General features: G+C 36.8%; 1 long non-coding RNA gene across 2 annotated transcripts; it reads left to right on the top strand.

Moving 5' to 3' along the window:
* The first annotated feature begins 1210 nt into the window (after positions 1–1210).
* LOC130052046 (uncharacterized) lies at positions 1211–25225 on the top strand. 2 transcript variants are annotated; one of them, XR_008800396.1, is made up of 3 exons: positions 1211–1324; positions 22925–23085; positions 24953–25225. It is a non-coding gene; the product is annotated as an uncharacterized LOC130052046 (long non-coding RNA). The 2 variants fall into 2 exon arrangements; XR_008800395.1 differs by lacking the exon at positions 1211–1324 and having other exon boundaries at positions 22709–23085.

Below are 25225 nucleotides of genomic sequence, written 5' to 3'. Positions count from 1 at the left end.
CAGGTAACTAAGAGTTACGATCATTTCTCAAATTGCAAATTGGGGGATTCCACCTGTCAACTAAATACTTATCATTATCGACGTCATTGTAGACAGAGCTTCCGTATTCTGGATTTGACAGGAGAGTGTTTATTTCCATCATGTTGACCTGTCAGTTTTTGACCGTCCATTCGCGTTATCCCTACGGACAAGAACAGCTATAATCATTTGAATTACCATGTTGAACTTTAATCCAAAACTAAACGTGATATTTTTTTTTGATATACTTAGACATTGTATAAAGATGTACTAATACGAACGTAAGTTATATTGATTTCCTTCAGGGGTATTTAATAATGGTATATGTAAGTTAAATAGCACGAACAAGAGAATAATTCGTTTCAACGCTTTACGGAACTCCCTGAAACATTGAACTCGCATTTTATCTAAACATATAACCGTGGTGGAAATCAACGATATCCATCTTTCACACAGGTTATTGTATTTTCTAATATACCAATACACTTCTTTTTGGTTAAACTACGGAACATTTCGTTTATCTGATAAAGATATAGGGCTCACGACGGGTGTGACCTGTCAAGAGAGGATGTTTATGACTCCTCCTAGTCAACTGATCCCATCTCTGTGGCATTTTTTACAAAAAATCTTACAATTAGGACGAAAATTTTAAAATGTTGTATTCTTTTATAATTCTTTACTCAAATATTTCTGAATGAGCTAACATTCTTACTTACGGCATAGTTGCACCCAGCTGCGTATAAAGCAAACGGCATAGTTGCACTCAGCTGCGTATAAAGCAGAAATAAAGTTTTATCTTCGTTGTAAGATTTTTTTGTGAAAATTGCCTCTGTTGTATTCAGGGATCCATGTTTGTCCTACTCTTAATTTCGTATTCTATTTTATGAGATTGATCACATATTTTTCCTTCTTCATGCTCACCTGATCAATTAATATAAATTTTGTTCATTATTATATTACTCTTTCAGTACATACTTTAGGGTGTCAAGCGCCACCTCCAATCGGACAAAGCTGTCGTTTTTATGAATGACTTGACAATTGATATTGAATTGGTTTGTAACTCCGCACTTATACTTGATTTAACTGTCCAGGTAACTAAGAGTTACGATTATTTCTGAAATTATAAATCAGGAAATTCCACCTGTCAACTAATGACTAATTATTGTCGACGTCAGCTGTTGTTTATAGCTGTAGACAGAACTTTTACATCCTGGATTCGACATGAGAGTTTTCATTTCCATCATGTTGACCTGTCAATTTTTGACCGTCCATTCGCGTTATCCCTACGGACAAGGGCAACTACAAGGTAAGGATTCCCGTATTGAACTTTTCAAAAATGTTTCGCACTTCAATTTAAAGCTAAAGCTGATGATTTATTTTTGATATATTGAGAAATTGTATCAAGATGTACATATTTGAATGATTGTGGTTCACTGCTTTTAAGCCGAAAGTCAGCTCTTGGAACCTAATGTTAAGCGTTACAATGCTTGTACATACACATGACTTCAAATAAAAAAATTGTCAATACCTCTACACAAACATTTTCTAATGGTAATTTCACAAGGAATGATTTACATAAACATTTTGTTCCACGTACATGTACACTGTCCTTAGTCGATGGGATTTCAGATTCATCATATACCTTTTTGGTTTTTTCAATCCTTTATCAAGAAATACAGAGTGTTTAACCACTATAATGTACATACGTCGTGTTTATTCATGTATACTAAAATGTTTTTGTTTACATGAACAAAAGCTTGTCAGTAATGACATTTGTTATAAAATCCCGAATACTTGTTTGAGAACAGTTTGACTACAGGGCTCTGAATGATGTAGGGATATATGAGAGGCCCGCATCAGTAGTACACATAGAAACTCGAGACTGTTCTTACAACCGTCTCTAAAGATTACAGATTGATTTTCCAAATGTCGTTTATCAAGAATGATTTATATTTGCATGCATTGTATTATAAACAATGTATGAAAAGTTTAAAACAATTATTCAACTGTTCGTTTTGTGTGTGTGCACGTGCTCATGTTGTGTGGTGGAGTCCCGTTTCACGGTAGGCGTTGGCATGATAAAGAATCCTTACAGACTTGAGCACAATTTAACAATGTGACACCTTTATATGAGTGGAATTTCTTAATGAATTAGAATTAATTTTAAAAATCGATCCAAGAACAGAAATGGCTGGGTTGCTTTGTGAATATGTTATCTATCATAGAGACATCAGTACGCGGATCTAGATAAAATAAAAATAAGCAGAAGTATTTGTGGTAGAGAATCAATTATGTAATGTTTTTAAGAAAGTTACCCTAGAGATGCCTCGGAATTTCGTATGCATTTATAATAAAAGCAGATTATCTGGGTAATCTTTTTACAAAACATACTGGAAAAATAGCATATTAAAAGTAAATATTTTCAACAACCAAAAACACCAGAACATGTTTGAAATGCCACATGTATATCTTCAAATTTCTTTTACGGTAACTCTAGATTTCAAGGTCTGAAAATGTCAAGTAAAGCTGAGAAAGGAGTTGGTTACACAAAGTGCCAAGTCCAACTACACGTAAAATTTTCGAAGAATGCCCGAACACTTCCAAAAATACATATGCACATCTTCAGTGCTGCCATAAAAGCTTAACAAAGTGTGAAGGATATCAAATAAATGCTATAAGAGGAAAAGTAGGCACAGTCTATTCAAGACATGCTTAAAAGATTAGAAAGTTCAACTATATGTAAATCTTTCGAACAATGTCTGATCCCTTGCAAAAAGACACATGCGCATCTTCAATGTGTTCACAACAACTGTACAAAGTTTGAGTGATGTCAATTTCAAGGAAGGAGAGGAGTTGATTACACAAAGTAGGTATCCTATTACAGGGACACCCGCTGTGCAACCTGGACAAAAACCAACCAAATTTAATTTATAGTAGTTTTGTCATACTTCAATGGAAATTAGAATAGAACTGTCCAAAAAATACTTATTTCATGTTTCGAAGGATAAGTATCAGTTTACTAAAGAATTCGCCTATATTTGCATAGGCACGTGATATAGAATCAATCCATAATTTTCCAGTTAGTATCATACACCATATACAGTATCTCTGCTTTTTAAAACGACTAACATTTGGTGAAAAACCACCGGCTACATCTTGTATTCTCATGGAATCCTTTCCATTCGTGCGGACCAATGTTGTTTTCATAGTCAAGATTTTCAGATTCCTTGAGATGTAAGATCTGCATATCGCATGTTTGAATATCATTTAGACTTGTTTGTTTGGTTGAAGCTTTAAAATCGTGGCCAAGGAGTTCACACTAAATCCTATATAAAAAAGGACAGGGGATGTTTACTCCTCCCACCTCTTGTATATCCAGGGCTCGGTGTTTGCCAACTCTCTATTTTGTATACCTTATAGTGGTTATAAGATTGTCCATTGTTTGTTATCTTCACCCTTCCATTATTCTCCATAAAATAGCAATTCCAAGCTATAAACTCTAAGTTTGATTTATTCGCTATAACGATTTACAAGGAACATCATTCATTAATTGTTTTGTCTTACATTTTAGCTTCACCAAACGACAGCAATAATCAAGATAATATTCTCTGTGCCTTCTGCCGACGGATGAGATTTAGAAACTGTAACCTCCATTGTACTGCAATTGTACCTCTCAATCCCCAGACTGTATCACGTGTACAACAGATATCCGAGCGTCTCAATCCCCAGACTGCATCACGTGTACAACAGATATCCGAGCGTCTCAATCCCCAGACTGTATCACGTGTACAACAGATATCCGAGCGTCTCAATCCCCAGACTGAATCACGTGTACAACAGATATCCGAGCGTCTCAATTCCCAGACTGTATCACGTGTACAACAGATATCCGAGCGTCTCAATTCCCAGACTGTATCACGTGTACAACAGATATCCGAGCGTCTCAATCCCCAGACTGTATCACGTGTACAACAGATATCCGAGCGTCTCAATCCCCAGACTGTATCACGTGTACAACAGATATCCGAGCGTCTCAATTCCCAGACTGTATCACGTGTACAACAGATATCCGGGGCTCTCAATCCTCAGCCTGTATCACGTATACAACATGTACCCGAGCGTCTAATTTCTCCGACTGTCTCTCCAGTTTATCCAAAATCGTACAATCATCGTTCTATCCATACCAGGCTGAACCTAGCATCCACTAAGCAGTAGCCAGTAAGCCCCTAGAAGATAGCACTCCCCTAGGAAAATCATCAAAGGACCGAGGATTCTCATAGAACCCTATTTCAATTGAAATCTACCTGAGTATTTCTAAGGAGAAAATAACATTTCTTTAATTAGTAGTTTCCACCAATAATTAGAAAGTGTCCTGAGCATAATACCTCTCAGAAGAGGTGTACATCAACGACGAATTTAATTTACATGGTTGATTTGTAATGTAAGAATGAAAATAAATGAAATTCGCCTCACATTTTATTGTCAATATGCATTATGTGTTGTCATCTTACATGAAAATAGATGCACATTAATAATCCAGCTCATTAGAACGATGAAAGGTGGATATAACGAACAGTGATCGATCTCATAACTCCTATAAGCATTACAGAATAGAGAGTTTGGCAAACACGGACCCCTGGATATACCAGTAATGAGGTCTAGGAGGAGTAAGCATCTCCTGTCGACCGGTCACACCCGCCTTGAGCCCAATATCTTGATCAGGTAAACGGAGTTATCCGTAGTCAAAATCAGTGCCCAAGAACGGCCTAACAATCGTTATGAAACACGTCAGACAGCTTTTGACCCAATGATAGGTTGCACTGGCAAACTAGATCGTTATAATGACCATAGAATTTGCGAAATGCTGACTTTAACCTGTTCAAAGTCTTGTACCATCAACTTGTTCGTCAGTAGCCTGCTTCGATTTAAAAACTGAACATAAGTAGAACAAGCTCTTGCGTGTCGAATCAGTTGATAGATATAAACACCATATGCAGGCGATAATGGAATATTGCTACATAAATATGGGAAGTTGACGATGGAGAAGCTGAAATCATCCCGTTTGTCATAAAGTTGAGTTGTTAGTTTGCCGTTAATATCTACTCTCACTAAGATATCTAAGTATAAAGCAGAAGTGGACGACTCTGTGATGTTATTGATTTCGAGTTATATAAAGGCATTAAAAGAAAACGCAAATTGTTTCAATTTCTGTATACAGACGCAGTCAAGTGGAACTATCCTCGCCAAGGACAATATTATTTAATTCTGCGTTGTTCGACGGAAGCACATGTGCTGCAAAAACCATTTCATACAAGAATTGTTGTGTTTGTATGTGCAGAATCGTATACCTGTTGTTGATATCATATAGAGCTAAAAATGCGTAAACACATACATTAAAGGTGAAGATAACGAACAGTGATCAATTTCATAACTCCTATTAGGAATGCATAAGTATCAATTGGGCGAAGACAGACCCTTGGTTATACCAAAGTTGCGATCAGGTGCATAGTAGGAGTAAGCATCCCCTGTCGACCGGTCACACCCGCCGTAAGCCCTATGCCTTTATAAGATAAATGGAGTAATCCGAAATGAGTGTTTAGAGAACAACCTAACAATCGGTATGAAGCAAGTCAGAAAGCTTTAGGCCCAAAGATATGTTGTAACGACCATAAAATGTGCGAAATATTGATTTTAAACGAGACTTGTGAAACTCCTGTAACATCACCTTCTTTGTCAATAGCATACCTCGATTTAGAAACTATTCAGTGTACATCCATCATGCCGGTACATCTTTGTAAGAGGTCTAATATAAAACTTATACGGTACCAATTTTGATGCACCAGATGCGCATTTCGACAAATAATGTCTCTTCAGTGATGCTCAACCGAAATGTTTGGAATCCGAAATACCGGTAAACTTGTAGGACCTAAGAGCTATTTTAGGGGAAAACAGAGTGCCACAAAAAGTGGAGTCAAATTCGTCAAAGGATAAGAGCTATGCATGAAGGAGATAATCCTTAATTTTGAAATGAATTTCTAAATTTTATCACATCGATTAATTATACATCCGTATTTCCAAGCTAGTAACGAAGTACTTAGCTACTGGGCTGTAGAGACCCTCGGGGACTAACAGTCCCCCAACAGAGGCCTCCATCCAGGGGTCCTAATCTAAAACTTATACGGTACCAATTTTGATGCACCAGATGCGCATTTCGACAAATAATGTCTCTTCAGTGATGCTCAACTAAAATTTTTGAAATCCGAAATACCTCTAAACTTGTAGGCTCTAAGAGCTATTTTAAGGGAAAACAGGTTACCACAAAAAGTGGAGTCAAATTCGTGAAAGGATAAGAGCTATGCATGAGGGAGATAATCCTTAATTTTGAAATGAATTTCTAACTTTTATCACAGCGATTAATTATACATCCGCATTTTCAAGCTAATAACGAAGTACTTAGCTACTGGGCTGTAGAGACCCTCGGGGACTAAAAGTCCACCAGCAGAGGCCTCCACCCAGGGGGTCTAACAAACGTTTACGTCTATGTTCCCAAACTAAAGACATTTAAAAACAACCGATAACGTTTACACAGTCTTAGAGACAATAAAATATGATTATGCATGAGCCTTTTGTAAAAACTAAAAGCAGATCCGGACTAATTATTTTTGTCACACTGAATTTCATCGTTTGTTAATTCAATGCATTATCAAACTATAAAAGAATATAACAGAAATTAAATTACAGTGTTCAATTTCTTTAATTTCCATATCAAGATACAATAACTATTGATCCTTAGATTAATATACTGAACGATGTTTGTAAAACTTTGGATAAGGCGAAAGTTAATGTGAGTATAATCCTGAGGGAAAAATAGGTTGAGGGTGGATGAGACCAGGAGACGGTCCCCGACGGGTACAGTAGGAAGGGCAGCAACATGGAACGAGCCAATTGCAAAAGGTACAGTGTATATCGCCTTCGCCAATTCCTTGGTTTGTTGAAGCTACAAAGATAAAATGGCTAATTACTGTGGCGGGTCAGTGTTAGAGTTTTCGGTGCGTGAATTAATCAAAGGTACGTTTTATACCGTGAAATCATTATATTTCGTGGGCCTAATGATTTTGTGGATTTCGTGCATACCTCAAGGCCGCAAAATGACACCTTCAACGAACACAAACTAAATGATATACATGTACATACAAATCTAAAGAGTCATCAAGCACGAGATTTCATCAATTGATTTGATTTTTGATGTTTTTCGCCACGTTCAACAATTTTTCAGTTATATAGCGGCGCCCAGTTTTTGTTGGTGGAAGAGAGAACCCAGATACAATGTACCTGGGAAGAGACCACCGACCTTCCGAAAGTAAACTGGGAAACTCATCAATTGACAACGGATATTTAAAATGTTGACAATCAACAAAACTTTATCCCAGAAATGTATTTATTCCACATTAATATAATATTTTGCTAGTCGCCAATCTTAAAAGTTGAATTATTCTATACCGTGACTGGTACTGGCGGGAACAGAATGGTTTAATTTATATTCAATGAACCTTTTCTTTAATGCAAGGTGAAGATAAGGAACAGTGATCAATCTCATAACTCATACAAGAAATATTTCTTTCGATATTGACATTGCTTTCATCAGTAATAATAAATATATGTTTGTTGCAAAATAGTTCGGTCCAGTTTTCTTCGAACCACATGTCCGCTTAATCATTACCGAATATGGAGCGTCGTGAAGGTCAAAAGTTACATTGGATAATCAATTTAAAGTGACGAATGGGTCAAGGATATGATATATTAGTACTTAAATCTAGTTTACATGGTTATTTAAAATACATATCAATATGAATATAAACAATAAAATGGTTTCTTTGTTGTTTTATCGGGCGATGAAGGTAGCATACATCATTGCAGAAGAAAATAGCTTGAAACGCTAATTCGCTTATTATTTTTTATGCAATACAATCCTTCATTACCCGACAGAAAACATAGAAAGTATTCTATTGTCTAAATTACGTTTCTTAATTATAGATACATTCTGCAGCAATTTATCGAACAAGATACAAATATCTACGTGAAATTCAAAATCATGGAACGTTCTACAATTTAAAAAAGTCAATTTATTTCACTTTAATGTGTCCCTCAACTCGACATTTAGATATATCGATGATGTTTTATCTATCAACAATGATTATTTTCATTCATATATCGACTAGATATATCAAGGTGAACTCAAAATAAAAGACACCAGAGTTTTCCGCATCTGCCTCGTACTTAGATATTTCATTTAACATACCTGCTAACGGCGAAATAAACAACCCAACTTTATCATAAAGGGAATGATTTCAGCTTCTCCTTCGTCAACGTCCCATAAGTATGTAGCAGTATTCCTTTATCAAATGGGTATGGTGTTTATTTCTCTCAACTGATTCGATAGACAAGAGCTTGTTCTGCATATGATCAGATTTTAAATCAAGGCAGGCTACTGACAAACAAGTTGATGTTACAGGGGTTTCAACAGTCTTGTGTTAAGTCAGCATTTCGCAAATTCTATTTCGATCTACTTTGCCAATAAAACCTGTTATTGGGTTATTGTTAGACCATTCTTTGTACAGCGATTGCGACTACTATAGGACTCACGGCGTGTATGACCGGTCTATAGGGTATGCTTACTCCTCCTAGGCACCTGGTCCACCTTTAGTGTGTACAAGGTGAAATGTTTTCCCTAATCTTACTTTGGTATTTATGGGATATATAAGATTGATCACTATTCATTACATGAATAATCGCGATTTGTAACTAGAAGAGTATTTGAACGTATTAATCATGAATTAGAAATGCATGTCAAACTCGTTTTATAGATTCAATGATTGAAAATCGATTTGAAATGTTTCGCTGCTATTCACAATACATGAGAATGTGTTACGAGGATAATACAATACTATTATTTAACGGGTTCACGAACAACATCAGTGTTATTTGACCATGAACGGATCTGTCGGCCGATTTATGACGGTGAAATAAAGCTGCTGTTGTCCAAGAACCCAGTCTACAACTGTTTCGTTAAACACATCTATTTTTGCAGGACAGAGTTGCATCATTCTATTGATGTCGAAAATCACCAAACGTTTATAAACTCTCCAAATACGAATCAGAATGGATATCAACTTAATTCAAACTCCAGTTCGTTCATCATCATACTAACTGCACATGTAAGTAGATTCAGAAAATAAACAATGGATGCGGATTGATTGTGTGAAAATGATTAAAAATCAGAACGGCAGTCCTTACCTGGTATTTGTGTTTGTCCTCGTCCATACAGATAATTCGAGTGAACGGTCGTCAAAAACAGACTGATAAACAATATGGTCAGCATAATCAAACTGAGCACGCTCATGTTGATTCCAGGAGAAGGAAGTTCTGTCTTCTGTCAACAACTGTAAGCAATGGGGCTGATGACGACAATCATTGGTTATAAGAGTATGGATTTGATTGACAGCTGAAATAACCTAATTTGTAGTTTAAGAAGGTTCAGAAAATGATAATGAATGATAGCTTACATGGATCAATTAATCATTAAAAAGTCTGATATTAAAACAAACAAAATAATTCATAGTAGAATTTATCTTGTTGTGGGCTACACACTCGGAAGTACATTTGAATATGCTGAAAGGTTAAGATGATCAAGACCAAAATATTGATGAGGTGATCTTAGTATTATGATTCTTGGCACACTGATTTTGACTGCGGATAACTCCGTTTACATGATCAGGATATGTGGCTCACGGCGGGTGTGACCGGTCAACAGGGGATGCTTACTCCTCCTAGGCACCTGATCCCACCTCTGGTGTGTCCAGGGGTCCGTGTTTGCCCAACTATCTATTTTGTATTGCTTGTAGGAGTTATGAGATTGATCACTGTTCGTTATCTTCACCTTGGAAAGAATTTCCTATATTATATTGATTGATTGAATATTATTTAACGTCCCTTTGAAGAATATTTCACTCATATGGAGACGTCACTATTGCTGATGAAGGGCTACGAAATTTAGGCCTGTGCTCGGTGCTTATGGCCTTTGAGCAGGGAGGGATCTTTATCGTGCCACACCTCCTGTGACACGGGACCTCGGTTTTTCCGGTCTCATCCGAAGGACCACCCATTTAGTCGCCTCTTTTGACAAGCAAGGGGTACTGAGAACCTATTCTAACCCGGATCCCCACGGGACTCCTATATTATAACATTTGATGAATAATGAGATAAAATGCACCCAATACAACCTGTCTTTGGGTCAAATGCTGTATGACGTTTTTCATATCAATTATTAGACCGTTCTTGGCACACTGTGTTTGACTACGGATAACTCCGTTTACCTGATCAAGCTAAAGGGTGTGTCCAGGGATCCGTGTTTGCCCAACTATATATTTGGTATTGCTTGTAGGAGTTATGAAATTGACCACTGTTCGTTATCTTCGCCTTTCATATAGTTGATGAGCTGAAAATGTCTCGGTTGTCGTACTGTGGAGTTTTCAGTTTGCCATTAACGTGCATGTTCAGTAAAACATCCAAATATGAAACAGGTGTGGAGGACCCGGATGTTTTTATTTCAGGTTCACTGGGAGATATCGAATCGACATATGAATGAAAATGAATTACATCGTTGGTGTACATACATATTGAGTTAAAGACTGCATGAAGAGATTTCTTCATATCGTATTGTAGCTTTCAAATAAATTCTGCCTCTCAGAATATGTTAGATATCATAGAAACATCAGTGCGCGGATACAAAGGAAATAAAAATAAGCAGAAGTATTTGTGGTAGAGAATCAATTATGTAATGTTTTTAAAAAGTTTACCCTAGAGATGCCTCGGAATTTCATATGCATTTATAATAAAAGCAGATTATGTAGGTAAGCTTTTTACAAAACATACTGGAAAAATAGCATATTAAAAAAAACATTTTCAACAACCAAAAAACACCAGAACACGTTTGAAATGCCACATGTATATCTTCATTTTTTTGTATGACAACTCTAGATTTTAAGGTCTGACAATGTCAAGTAAAGCTGAGAAAAGAGTTCGTTACACAAAGTGGGTACCATGCTTAAAAATGCCAAGTCCAACTACACGTACATTTTTCGAAGAATGCCCGTACACTTCCAAAAATACATATGCACATCTTCAGTGCTGCCATAAAAGCTTAACAAAGTGTGAAGGATATCAAATAAATGCTGTAAGAGGAAAAATAGGCACCGTCTATTCAAGACATGCTTAAAAGATTAGAAAGTTCAACTATATGTAAATCTTTCGAAAAACGTCTGATCCCTTGCAAAAAGACACATGCACATCTTCAATGCAAGGTGAAGATAACGAAGAGTGATCAATCTCATAACTCCTATAAGCAATACAAAATAGATAGTCGGACAAACATGGACCTCTAGACACACCAGAGGTGGTATCAGGAGGAGTAAGCATCCCCTGTTGACCAGTCACACCCGCCGTGAGCCATGCATCCTGATCAGGTAAACGGAGTTATCCGTAGTCAAAATCAGTGTGCCAAGAACGGCTCAACAATCGGTATGAAACACGTCAGACAGCATTTGACCCAATGCGAGGTTGTATTGACGAAGTAGATCGTTATAACGACCATAGAATTTGCGAAATGCTGACTTCAATCGAGACTGTTGAAATCCCTGTACCATCAACTTGTTTGTCGGTAGCTTACCCCGATTTAAAAACTGACTATACACAGAACAAACTCTAGCATATCGAATCAGTTGAGATATATAAACACCATATGCAAGTGATAATGAAATATTGCTACATAGATTTGGGAAGTTGACGATGGAGAAGCTGAAATCATCCCGTTTGTCATACAGTTGAGTTGTGAGTTTGCCATTAATGTCTACTTTCAATAAAATATCTAAGTATGAAGCAGCAGTGGACGACTCTGTGGTGTCCTTTATTTCGAGCTCACAGGGATATATGAAATCGACATATGAATGAAAGGTATTATTGTTAATAGACAAAACCTCATCGATATATTGAAATGTCAAATTGAAGGCCACAGCGAGAGATTTTTTATTCTCGCGTAGAAGTTTTTGAATGAATTTTGCTTCATATGAATATAGAAACAGGTCAGCTAACAAAGGAGCACAATTCATGTCCATGGGAATTCCAACAGACTGTTGGAAGACCTGATCACCAAAGACTACGAAGATATTGTCAATGAGGAACTCTAGCATATTTTTTATTTCAACTTCAGAGTACTTGTACATGGAATCAGAGTGGTGTTTAACAAAGTAAGTTTTTGAATGACTGATCACTAGATATGAATATTTCCGTTTTCCGTTTTTGTTGAAGAAGCAACTGTCTATGACGTCAAAAAGTCTAGTCTTAAATTTATCGTGAGGAATGGTCGTGTATAGTGTTGAAAAGTCATAGGTTTTAATGTTATTGATTTGGGGAAAATTCTGCGATTTCAAGTTTACTAAAGGTTCTTTAGAATTTTTTAGAATCCACATTTGATTAACACCACTTCTGTCATATGTAGTCGCACAGTAAGTTTGAAGTTTCTCCTTCACAGCTGTTAATATTTTCGTGAGGACCAAAGATAGGAGCTTGGTAGAGCACCTACTGGATCCAGCAATGTATCTTTGTTTGTAAGGGTTTTTATGTAGTTTAGGAATCCAATATAGGTACGGTAACTCATTCATTCGACCCATTGACTGGGATATTAAATGTGTCTAAAACTGAATCATGGTTTTGAAGAATTTCATCTTTTGAAAGGGCAGTTGGAGTATAAGTATGATTACCAAAAGTGGAATTAATGCCAAGTTCGTTTAAAATACAGTTGTAATAATGAGCCTTACAAACAAAGACAATGTTGTTACCAAAACATATTCCTCATGTAAGCTATTTAATTCTTTTATCATTTCTGGTTTACTAAACACAGAAGGATAGGTGGTACGTAGTTTTGTTTTCATGTGTCTAATGCGGGATTGTAATATCCCTCTTATGCTTTTAACCCATTCTGATAATGTATCAAGTTCTTCTTTTTCATATTTAGCCCATTGTCTTTCACAATCGTCGACAGAATTCATAATAGAGATGAAGTTCTATCGCCAATTAAAAGACCGAGGTTCTCTGTATTTAGGACCTTTAAGAATAAGTGATTTGAGGTCCTCATTTTCAACTATATCAACATCACCAGTAATGACATGTCCAGCTGAATTATAGTTGAAAGAAGATGAAGAACAAGAACATGTTGGTGGATTACGTATAATATGGTCTATATCTAGACACTGCAAAGTTTGTTTATAATTAAAACGTTTGGATGCAATAGTAGAAGTATAGCTGTAGGAAATACAGGGTGTAGACTTGAACTTGAAATAAGTTGGAATACACGACTGAACCCTTTTATGACGAAGAATGTTGCTTGTGTTGACGGCATCTATTCCTTTATTCACAATGTGTTCACAACAACTGTACAAAGTTTGCGTAATGTCACTTTAAAGGGATGAGAGGGGTTGATTACACAAAGTAGGTATCCTATTACAGGGACACCCGCTGTGCACCCTGGACAAAATCAACCTAATTTAATTTATAGTAGTTTTGTCATACTTCAATGGAAATTAGAATAGAACTGTCCAAAAAAATACTTATTTCATGTTTCGAAGGATAAGTATCAGTTTACTAAAGAATTCGCCTATATTTGCGTAGGCACGTGATATAGAATCAATCCATATTTTTCCAGTTAGCATCATACACCATATACAGTATCTCTGGTTTTAAAAACGACTAACATTTGGTGAAAAACCACCGGCTACATCTTGTATTCTCGTGGAATCCTTTCCATTCGTGCAGACCAATGTTTTTTTCATGGTCAAGATTTTCAGATTCCTTGAGATGTAATATCTGCACATCGCATGTTTAAATATCATTTAGACTTGTATGTTTGGTTGAAGCTTTCAATTCGTGGCCAAGGGGTTCACACTAAATCCTATATAAAAAAGGACAGGGGATGCTTACTTCTCCCACCTCTTGTATATCCAGGACTCGCTGCTTGCCAACTCTCTATTTTGTATACCTTATAGTAGTTATAAGATTGTCCATTGGTTGTTATCCTCACCCTTCCATTAGTCTCCATAAAATAGCAATTTCAAGGTATAAATTCTAAGTTTGATTTACTCACAAAGGTAATGCTATAACGATTTACAAGGAACATCATTCATTAATTGTTTTGTCTTACATTTTAGCTTCACCAAACGACAGAAATAAACAAGATAATATTCTCTGTGCCTTTTGCCAAGCGATGAGATTTAGAAAGTGTAACCTCCATTGTATTGCACCTGTACCACGGAGACCCGAGGGTCTCAATCCCCAGACTGTATCACGTGTACAACATATATCCGGGGCTCTCAATCCTCAGCCTGTATCACGTGTACAACAGATATCCGAGCGTCTCAATCTTCAGACTGTAACACATGTACAACAGATATCCGAACGTCTCAATCTTCAGACTGTAACACATGTACATCAGATATCCGAGCGTCTCAATACCCAGACTTTATCACGTGTACAACAGATATCCAGAGCTCTCAATCTTCAGACTTTATCACGTGTACAACAGATATCCGGAGCTCTCAAACCTCTGCCTGTGTCACGTGTACAACATATATCCGTAGCTCTCAATCCTCAGACTGTATCACGTGTACAACAGATATCCGGAGCTCTCAAACCTCAGCCTGTGTCACGTGTACAACATGTACCCGAGCGTCTCATTTCTCAGACTGTCTCTCCAGTTTATCCAGAATCATACAATCATCGTTCCATCCATACCAGGCTGAACCTAGCATCCACTAAGCAGTAGCCAGTAAGCCCGTAGAAGATAACAGTCCCCTAGGAAAATCATCAAAGGACAGAGGATTCTCATTGGACACTATTTTGTTTGAAATATAGAGGATTATTTCAAAGCAAAAATAATATTTCTTTAATTAGTAAGTTTCCACCAATAATTAGAAAGTGTCCTGAGTAACATAGCTCTCAGGAGAGGTGTAAATCAACAACAAATTTAATTTACATGCGTGATTTGTAATGTAAGGATGAAAGTAAATGAAATTCGTCTCACAATTTATTGTCAATATGCATTATGTACTAGTGGAGAAAAGAAACTGTGTATTATTTATCATATGAAAAAATAATGAAAAATAACAATCAACAAATTTAAGTTTTTGTAATACTGTTAAAAATATATTCGTTACAATATTTCATAATCCACTAATGTTAACGTCGAATAACATCAATTTCAGCACATTCGAAAGACACTGGTATTCGAACTTGAATTATATAGCAAACTTAATAACGCGTGTGACCATTCACGCATGCTTGACAACTGCGCCTCGTTGCTGCCACTAAAAAGTTCAGAAATGCTTGAGGGATGTTGTTCCAGATGTTGGTTAAAGCTTGGCCTAAATCAGTCAATGTCACTGGCGGATTTGGTTAACGGCGTTGACGTCGTTTTATTTCATCCAAGACATGCTCGATCGACGATAAATCGGGGAAAACAGCTGGCCAAGGGAAGACATCGACATTCTGTTGTACAAAAACGTCCCTGACTACACGTGCAACAAGTGGCCTTGCGTTGTCTTGCTGCAGAGTGATGTGATTTTGCTGTCTCTGTATGAAGGGTATCACATGGCACTGAATAATTTCGTCTCGATAGCGTACGCCGGTGAGATTTCCATTGAGGATTTCTAAAGAGGTCCATCCACGTGCTGTTATTCCACTCCACACCATAACGCTATCTCCACCGAATTGTCGACGTTGCACAACACAAGCGTTCTGGTTCCGCTCCTCAACGCGACGATAAACTCTACAACGGCCGACACTGCTATCCAAATGAAATCTGGATTCATATATGTTGCCATCTTACATGAAAATAAATGCACATTGATAATCCAGCTCACTAGAATGATGAAAGGCGAAGATGGCGAACAGTGATCAATCTCATAACTCCTAAAAGCAATACAAAATAGGGAGTTGCTCAAACACGGACCCCTGGATACACAAGAGGTGATATCAGGTGCCTAGCAGGAGCAAGTATCTCGTGTCGACCGATCACACCCGCCGTGAGCCCTATATCCTGATCAGGTAAACGGAGTTATCCGTAGTCAAAATCAGGGTGCCAAGAACGGCCTAACAATCGATATGAAACACGTCAAACAGCTTTTGACCCAATGATAAGTTGTATTGGCAAAGTAGATCGTTATAACGAGCATAGAATTTGCGAAATGCTGACTTTAAACTGTTGGAACCCCTCCACCATCAACTTGTTTGTTAGCAGCCTGCTTCGATTTAAAAACTGGCCATAAGCAGAACAAACTCTTGCGTAATGAATCAGTTGATAGATACAAACACCATTTGCAGGTGATAATGGAATATGTGATAATGGAATATTGCTACATAAATATGGGAAGTTGACGATGGAGAGGCTGTAATCATCCCGTTTGTCATAAAGTTGAGTTGTTAGTTTGCTGTTAATATCTACTCTCAATAAGATATCTAAGTATGAAGCAGAAGTGGACGACTCTCTGATGTCATTTATGTCGAGTTCACTGGATTAGATTGAATAGACATATGAATGAAAATTGTCAACTGTTATCTAAATGCAAAATATTCCATTATCACCTGAATATGGTGTTGACATCTCTCAACTGATTCGATACCGAAGAGCTTGTTCTTCGTATGGTCAGTTTTTAAATCGAGGCAGGCTACTGACAAAAAAGTTGATGGTGCAGAGGTTTCAACAGTCTCGTTTGAAGTCAGCATTTCGCAAATTTAATGGTCGTTATAATGATCTTGTTTGCGAATACAAGCTATCATTGAGTCAACAACTCCGTTTACCTGATCAGGATAAAGGGCTCACGGCGGATGTGACCGGTCGACAAGGGACGCTTACTCCTACGCACATGATCCCACCTCTGGTGTGTGCAGGAGTTTGTGTTCGCCCAACCCTCTGTTTTGTATTGCTTATAGGAGTTATGAAATTGATCACTGTTCATGATCTTCACTTTTCATACATAGACGTACTAAGAAATCGCAGTTGATAAGTAACGCCATATTTAAAATTGTGAGCAAAAGATTTTAAAAAAGTAAAAGCCTTATATAAATATTAAGAATCATAACCCGACCTCGTGGGTACATCCTCAAACGTGAATGAGCATACAATTAAATATATGGCAAGTAATGAAGCAAGATTGAAGAAATATTTGTTCACAAAGTAGTTAACGTCAGAAAATAAAGAAAATACATGTATTAACGAATAGGGTTTTCATAAATATCTTGTCGCTAAAGAAGGTAGTCTTTTAGACATGTTCTACATATCATGCATTAAATCACAGCGAAATTTGAATTGTGTAATCTCCAAAAGGTAAACAAAACTCTTTTTAACATTCCAGAAAAAGTAACAAAATAATTATATAAACGTCTATCACTCTTTCGATGGTGAAATTATGTACTTCAGATGAGGTGCTTTATAGGGGGCACATACTCGATTTTTGATCGAAAAATTTGACAGGTTTTTTTTTATTAATCAATTTTTACACAGGATATACTTTGTATTTATATAAAATGTGGCTTCAAAAATTGTGTTTGTCAACACGCTTGTCATAGCTAGGAAACCATGTGCGGAGGTGAGAAAACTAGGATTTCTAAACTGTACGTCAAAATCATTCAACATTTTGACATTTTTAATAATAAATCAAATTAAGGAGCGAGCACAAAGAAAGATGAGAAAATTGTCATTATAAAATCTTTTTCACCGTATTCTTCAACTTTGGCGTCACCCTGGCAGTCAAGTCACGTGACATGTAAATAAGAACATAACCCGTGCCTTGTTTTGAAAATGAAAGCTTTAGATGTCTCAAATACATCTTTGCGTCAATTTCGGAAATCTAGGTTTATTGCTATATTTTTCCCAAATCAATAGCATTAAAACCTATGACTTTTCAACACTTTACACGACCATTCCTCACGATAAATTAAAGACTAGACTTTTTGACGTCATAGACAGTTGCTTCTTCAACAAAAACGGAAAACGGAAATATTCATATCTAGTGATCAGTCATTCAAAAACTTACTTTGTTAAACACCACTCTGATTCCACGCATAAGTACTCTGAAGTTGAAATAAAAAATATACTAGAGTTCCTCATTGACAATATCTTCGTAGTCTTTGGTGATCAGGTCTTCCAACAGTCTGTTGGAATTCCCATGGGCACGAATTGTGCTCCTTTGTTAGCTGACCTGTTTTTATATTCATATGAAGCAGAATTTATTCAAAAACTTCTACGTGAGAAGAAAAAATATCTCGCTGTGACCTTCAATTCGACTTTTAGATATATCGATGACGTTTTGTCTATTAACAATAATAGCTTTCATTCATATGTCGATTTCATATATCCCTGTGAGTTCGAAATAAAGGACACCACAGAGTCGTCCACTTCTGCTTCATACTTAGATATTTTATTGAAAGTAGACATTAACGGCAAACTCACAACTCAACTGTATGACAAACGGGATGATTTCAGCTTCTCCATCGTCAACTTCCCACATTTATGTAGCAATATTTCATTATCACCTGCATATGGTGTTTATATATCTCAACTGATTCGATATGCAAGAGTTTGTTCTGAGTATAGTCAGTTTTTAAATCGAGGTAAGCTACTGACAAACAAGTTGATGGTACAGGGATTTCAACAGTCTCGATTGAAGTCAGCATTTCGCAAATTCTATGGTCGTTATAACGATCTAGTTTGTCAATACAACCTCGCATTTGGGTCAAATGCTGTCTGACGTGTTTCATACCGATTGTTGAGCCGTTCTTGGCACACTGATTTTGACTACGGATAACTCCGTTTACCTGATCAGGATATGGGGCTCACGGCGGGTGTGACCGGTCAACAGGGGATGCTTACTCCTCCTAGGCACCTGATCCCACCTCTGGTGTGTCCAGGGGTCCGTGCTTGCCCAACTACTTATTTTGTATTGCTTGTAGGAGTTATGAGATTGATCAATGTCCGTTATCTTCACCTTTCATAAGTGGTTCATAAGATGTAAACTCCTACAAATGAGTTATATTTATTCAAAAACTTTGACGTGAGAAGAAAAAAACCTCTTGATGTGGCCTTCAATTCGATGGTTAGATGTATTGACCATGTTTTGTCTATCAACAATAACTTTCATTCATATGTCGATTCGATAAATTCCTTTGAGCTCCAAAATAAAAGACACCGCAGAGTGGATCAAATGCTGTCTGAAACTAAACCATACTGTTCCTTTCGTACCATAAGCCGTATAACATAACTCAACTTTTAAGATAGGTGTTTTAGATCAGATGGTAATAGTGTGGAGAGAGCAAACTCATATATTATTGTGAAATACATTATATTTCTGGGGCCACGTTTTCTTGCATGATTGTGAACAATTTAAAGATTTGTTGTCAAGTGATGTAATCTCGTGCATAATACCTGTTTTCATCTACATGCACATGTACATTTACATATTTTTAGTTTGTGTTCATTGGAGGTATCAATTTGTGGGGTACAGGTACATGTGTATGCACGAAATCCACAAAATGATTAGGTCCACAAAATATAACGATTTTGCGGTTTAAAACTAACTTCTCACCACCTCGCCCAGTGATAGCTCTAACAACGATCCGCCATACTAATGTTTTACCTTACTTTGTAGCTCTGACAAACCGAGGATTTAGCTACGGTGATATACTCTGTGCCTACTGTCTACATACGACTCCTTGTTGCTGTCGATACCATTGTACTTGGAGTAGACCATTTCCTGGCCTCTTCTACCCTCAACCTGTTTTTTCCTCAGGATTATACCCACATTCACTTTCACCTTATCCAAAGTTTTACAAACATCGCTCAGTCTATTAATCTAAGGATCAATGGTTATTGTATCTTGGTATGCAAATTAAAGAAATTAAGAGATTATTCCATTTCTGGTATATTTTTATTAATGCATTGATTTGACAGATTGCTTTAGGAATATCCAATACATATAGAGGTTAAATCAGAAAGAAACATTCTTCTGTTCAACGTCCCATACGAACATTTTTCTCTCATGAAAAGTGAAGATAACGAACAGTGATCGATCTCATAACTCCTATAAGGAACACAAAATAAAGAGTTAGACAAACATAGACCTCTGGACATAGGAAGAATAAACATCTCCTTTGGACCGGTAACACCCGCCGTGAAAATATTAAAACGACACCAGGTTTAGGTTCAGGGCTCACGGCGGATGTGACCGGTCAACAGGGGATGCTTACTCCTCCTGGGCACCTGATTCCACCACTGTCTGTGTTTGCCCAACTGTCTGTTTTGTATTGCTTATAGGAGTTGTGGGATTGATCGCTATTCGTTGTATTCGCCTTTAATACCACATATTTTGACCTATTCATGACACTCAAAGTCGTAACAGTGAGGGTTCCTTATAGTAACAACTCCTATTTCGACACGAGATATCCGTTATCGAGGTAGAATTCGAAAAAGCCGCGGTACCTATGGTAAAATCAAGTTTTAAGTCGGTAACTGAACAGAGAATCGAACCGAAGTTTGAGTATACTTCCGTGGAATTGGATTTTATAGATTCAGTGTTTTCCGTGTGGACCTGGTTTAGAATAGGTCCTCAGTACGCCTTGCTTGTCGTAAGAGACGGCTAAATGGAACGGTCCTTCGGATGAGACCGCAAAAATCGAGGCCCCTTGTCACAGCAGGTGTGGCACGATAAAAAACCCTTCCTGCTCAATGGCCATAAGCGCCGAGCATAGGCTTCGACTTTGCAGGTCCTCACCTGCAACATTGTTACGTGTCCATATGAATGGAAAATTCTCGAGTGGGACGTTAAAAATATACAATCAATCAATGCTATTAATTAATAAATGAAAGAGACAGAAAGATAGATATTCCAAAAAATGTTTACGAGGTAGACGGCTTGATTAAGTTTGATCAATTCATATATGAGATTGTCCTACGTTCTAGCTTCGATACACCAAGGATTTGGATATTACAATGTTCCCTCTTATCATTTTTGGTGTGATCACTCCTGGTCGGGGCCACCGATCTTGTACAGCTGGAAAACAACGATTCTCTGATCACATCGGCCGTGAACCGACTTTTCCTTGAAGTACAACCACTTTCAGCTTATCATAAAGCAGAGAAACGCCAATCATTCTATCAGTCTCAAAATTGATTGTATCTTGATACGCAAATTAAAGAAATGAAGATGGGACTTTGCATCAAAAGTCTACAACATAAAACCAGTGCTACATAACATGATAATTTCCCTATATTCATAAAAAGGGTGTAGACATATTTATTCACATTATCTATACAGATTATGTATGAAAATACCGTGATATCTCAAAATAGAACATATTTTAATTACTTTGTTTATCTGATCAATATATATGGCTCATGACGGATGTGACCGGTCGACAGGGTATGTTTACTCTTCCTAGGCGCCTGATCCCACCTCCGATATATCCACGAGTCCGTGTTTGTCCACCTCTCTATCTTGTATTACTTATAGGTGTTATGAGATTGATCACTAACAGGACCAGAATTTGTATCGATTCATACGATGAACTTCGAATTCTCGCAAAAAAAATCATTTCGAAAAAGGTCAGGAGATATATGAAAATTTTCCACATACTTTAATGTGACATGATGACTATTGTGATGATACGCACCTTGCAGTTTTCAGGAGTCTCATTCAACCACTAGAACACATATTCCTGAGCAGTATCTGTTTTTATATTAACTTGCAAATGACTAGTATTTAAACTCTTGATTAATGCATATACTTAACAATTAGTTGTCAAATATTAAAGAACAATTACTAGTTGGTTAGTTGTATATAGTTTGTCCCGCTCGAGAATCTTTCACTTATATGGAGACGTCACCGATGCCGGTGAAGGGCTGCAAAATTTAGGACTATCCTTGGCGCTTACGGCCTTTGAGGAGGGAGGAATATTTATAGTGTTGCATCTGCTGTGAAACAAGATTCTGTTTTTGCCGTCTCATCCGCCCTATTTAATCGCTTTTTAAGTCAAGAAAGGGGTACTAAGGACCTATTCTAACCCAGATTCCCTCGGGACCAGAAGAACAGTTATCACTGTTCGTTATCTTCTCCATTCTTAACATTTACATAACCCTTTTTTCTGAATTGTTGAACATGAGGAGTACAAGTTGAAAATGTCATGTTTTTATTGATTTCAAAAACATTCTTCAAATTGTGCCATGATAACACGTAAGTTAAAGGTGAAGATATACCAGAGATGAGATGTTATGTATGTCTAATAAGGCATATTCATCTTAGTTTCTGGACATCTGTGGCATCAACTCGTCGAATCCATTATCATTGATATCCTAAATTTCTTTGAACAGTGCCAATAATGATTCAAAATCATATACAACTTGTTTATGATGATTTTTTTCAATATTGACCATTAACCATGGTGAAATAACCACAGCATGATATAATTATGTTGCTGCTACCAAGTTCCATCACCGTATACAGTTTAGGAAATATATGAAAAGTAAACACAATGAACAGTGATCAATCATTTGTAACTTAATGTAGAGTTAACCTTTCGACATACATGTAAGATTCCCGATGTTGAGCCGACGACCAGAGAAATCATATATTGAATGACTTTGAAAATTCATATTGGATTCCTTTGTAAGATAAGACTATTTAATGATTAATTTGTCCAGGTAAGCTATCATTCATTATCATTTTCTGAACCTTCTTAAACTACAAATTAGGTAATTTCAGCTGTCAATCAAATTCATACTCTTAAAACTGATGATTGTCGTCATCAGCCCCGTTGCTTATAGTTGTTGACAGAAGACAGAACTTCCTTCTCCTGGAATCAACATGAGAGTGCTCAGTTTGATTATGTTGAGCGTATTGTTCATCTGTCTGTGTTTGACGACCGTTCACTCGAATTATCTGTATGGACGAGGACAAACACAAGTACCAGGTAAGGAATCCCGTTTTGATTTTAAATATTTTCACAGTCAGTCCACATCTTAGTATAAAGCTGTACGAACTCGAGTTCAAATTCAGTTGGTATGCATAATACTCACTATTCAGATTCTTATCTGAAGAGTAATACCTCTGCCTCACAACAGTTTTCTTATCACAACACTACTATCTACATTTTATGTGTATATGATATTCCATCGTATACCCATTGCCATTTGGAGCTAAATATTTATAAATGAAATTAAATACAGTTTTGTTAATCACTGTAGATTGCTTAAAAAGAATACTTCACAGAAGCCATGTTTATTTCCCTGCTACAATTCGAATAACTTGATCAAAACTCGTAACTGTATGTACACCTTGTCAGTAGTGACAGCTAGAACAATGTCCCGGATGTAACTGTATGTACACCTTGTCAGTAGTGACAGCTAGAACAATGTCCCGGATGTAACTGTATGTACACCTTGTCAGTAGTGACAGCTAGAACAATGTCCCGGATGTAACTGTATGTACACCTTGTCAGTAGCGACAGCTAGAACAATGTCCCGGATGTAACTGTATGTACACCTTGTCAGTAGTGACAGCTAGAACAATGTCCCGGATGTAACTGTATGTACACCTTGTCAGTAGTGACAGCTAGAACAATGTCCCGGATGTAACTGTATGTACACCTTGTCAGTAGCGACAGCTAGAACATTCAAACATAATTCAGAACGAAGGTTTCTGTCGTGTTGCCTGCATACAGCGCAGATAACAAGTCATTATCAATTTAATATATGTATTCATTACCTGCAAGCGATAATGGTATAATGATACCTAAAAGTTGACGATGGAGAAAACGAGATCGTAACAAAGCTGAGGTGTTAGTTTGCCGTGAACCTCTGTGCAATGTTTCAGAAATGACTGGCTCGTGTAGTGGTATGACTGTCCAGCTTATAACTGACAAATAAATGCAAGTTATCATGTAGTAGTTTTAAAATCTACAACAGAACATTGATATAAAGAAATGTGACGGAAAATCAAACCACACCTTACCATTAAGAATACCTAAGTCTTATTCTCTATCAAAGTCAATTTTCAATTGAAAAATTCAATTTGGTTTGTTCATAAACATTCATCAGTTATCACACCATATCTTCAATGTGTTTTTAAAACGGTGATGTTTTGTTTCATCTCCTTTTCTAACATTGTTTTGATGTTATCTGTCTTACTGCTATTATAATTTCCTTTTACTACGTTTATAACATGCTGTATCATTTTTATTGTGTGCAGCGCTTTAGAGTGGTTATTTATAGTCATATAGGGCGCTATATAAATAATAATAATTATTATTATTCAGATTTCCGAGTTGACATCAGTGAAAATAAGATCACAATATCATAAATAAAATGTAAACTGCTACAAACCAGTTGTACTATACTGAAGATCAGTATCTATAATTACGTAGACACGTGATATGAAATTTAACCATACTGTTCCCTCTAATTCCATATGCCGTATAACATAACTGAACTTTTAAAATAGTTCGCTTATATCTGATGGCGATAGTGTGGAGATAGCAAAATCATATTTTATTGTGAAAGAGATTAAATTTCTGGTGCCGAGTTTTCTTGATTGCCAACAATTTAAAGATTTGTCATGAGATGTAATCTCGTGCATAATGACTCTTTGTATCTACATGTATATTATCTAGTGTTCTTTGACGATATCAATTTGAGGGCTAGAGGTATGCACGAAATCCACAAAACCATTAGGTCCACGAAATGTAAAAATTTTGCGATATAAAATTTACTTCTCATTTACTCGCTCAGCGAAAACTCTAACAACGATCTGCCACATTAATATTTTACCTTATTTTGTAGCTTCAACAAATCGAGGATTTGGCTTCGGCGATTCACTCTGTGCCTATTGCCGAATGGTCACTCCTTGTTGCTGCCAATACTATTGTACTGGGCGTAGATCATCTCATGGCCTTTTCCAACCTCAACCTATTTTTACCTCGGGATTATACCCACATTCACGTTTGGCTTATCCAAAGTTTTACAAACATCGTTCAGTCTATTAACCTTGTATCAATAGTTATTGTATTGTATCTTGGTATGCAAATTACAGAAATTAAGAGACTATTTCATTTC

The sequence above is a fragment of the Ostrea edulis genome, chromosome 2 (assembly GCF_947568905.1).
Source record: "Ostrea edulis chromosome 2, xbOstEdul1.1, whole genome shotgun sequence".
In the NCBI taxonomy this organism is placed as follows: domain Eukaryota; kingdom Metazoa; phylum Mollusca; class Bivalvia; order Ostreida; family Ostreidae; genus Ostrea; species Ostrea edulis.
The sequence above is the reverse complement of the archived record's forward strand: the minus strand, read 5'-3'. Positions and strand labels throughout refer to the sequence as shown.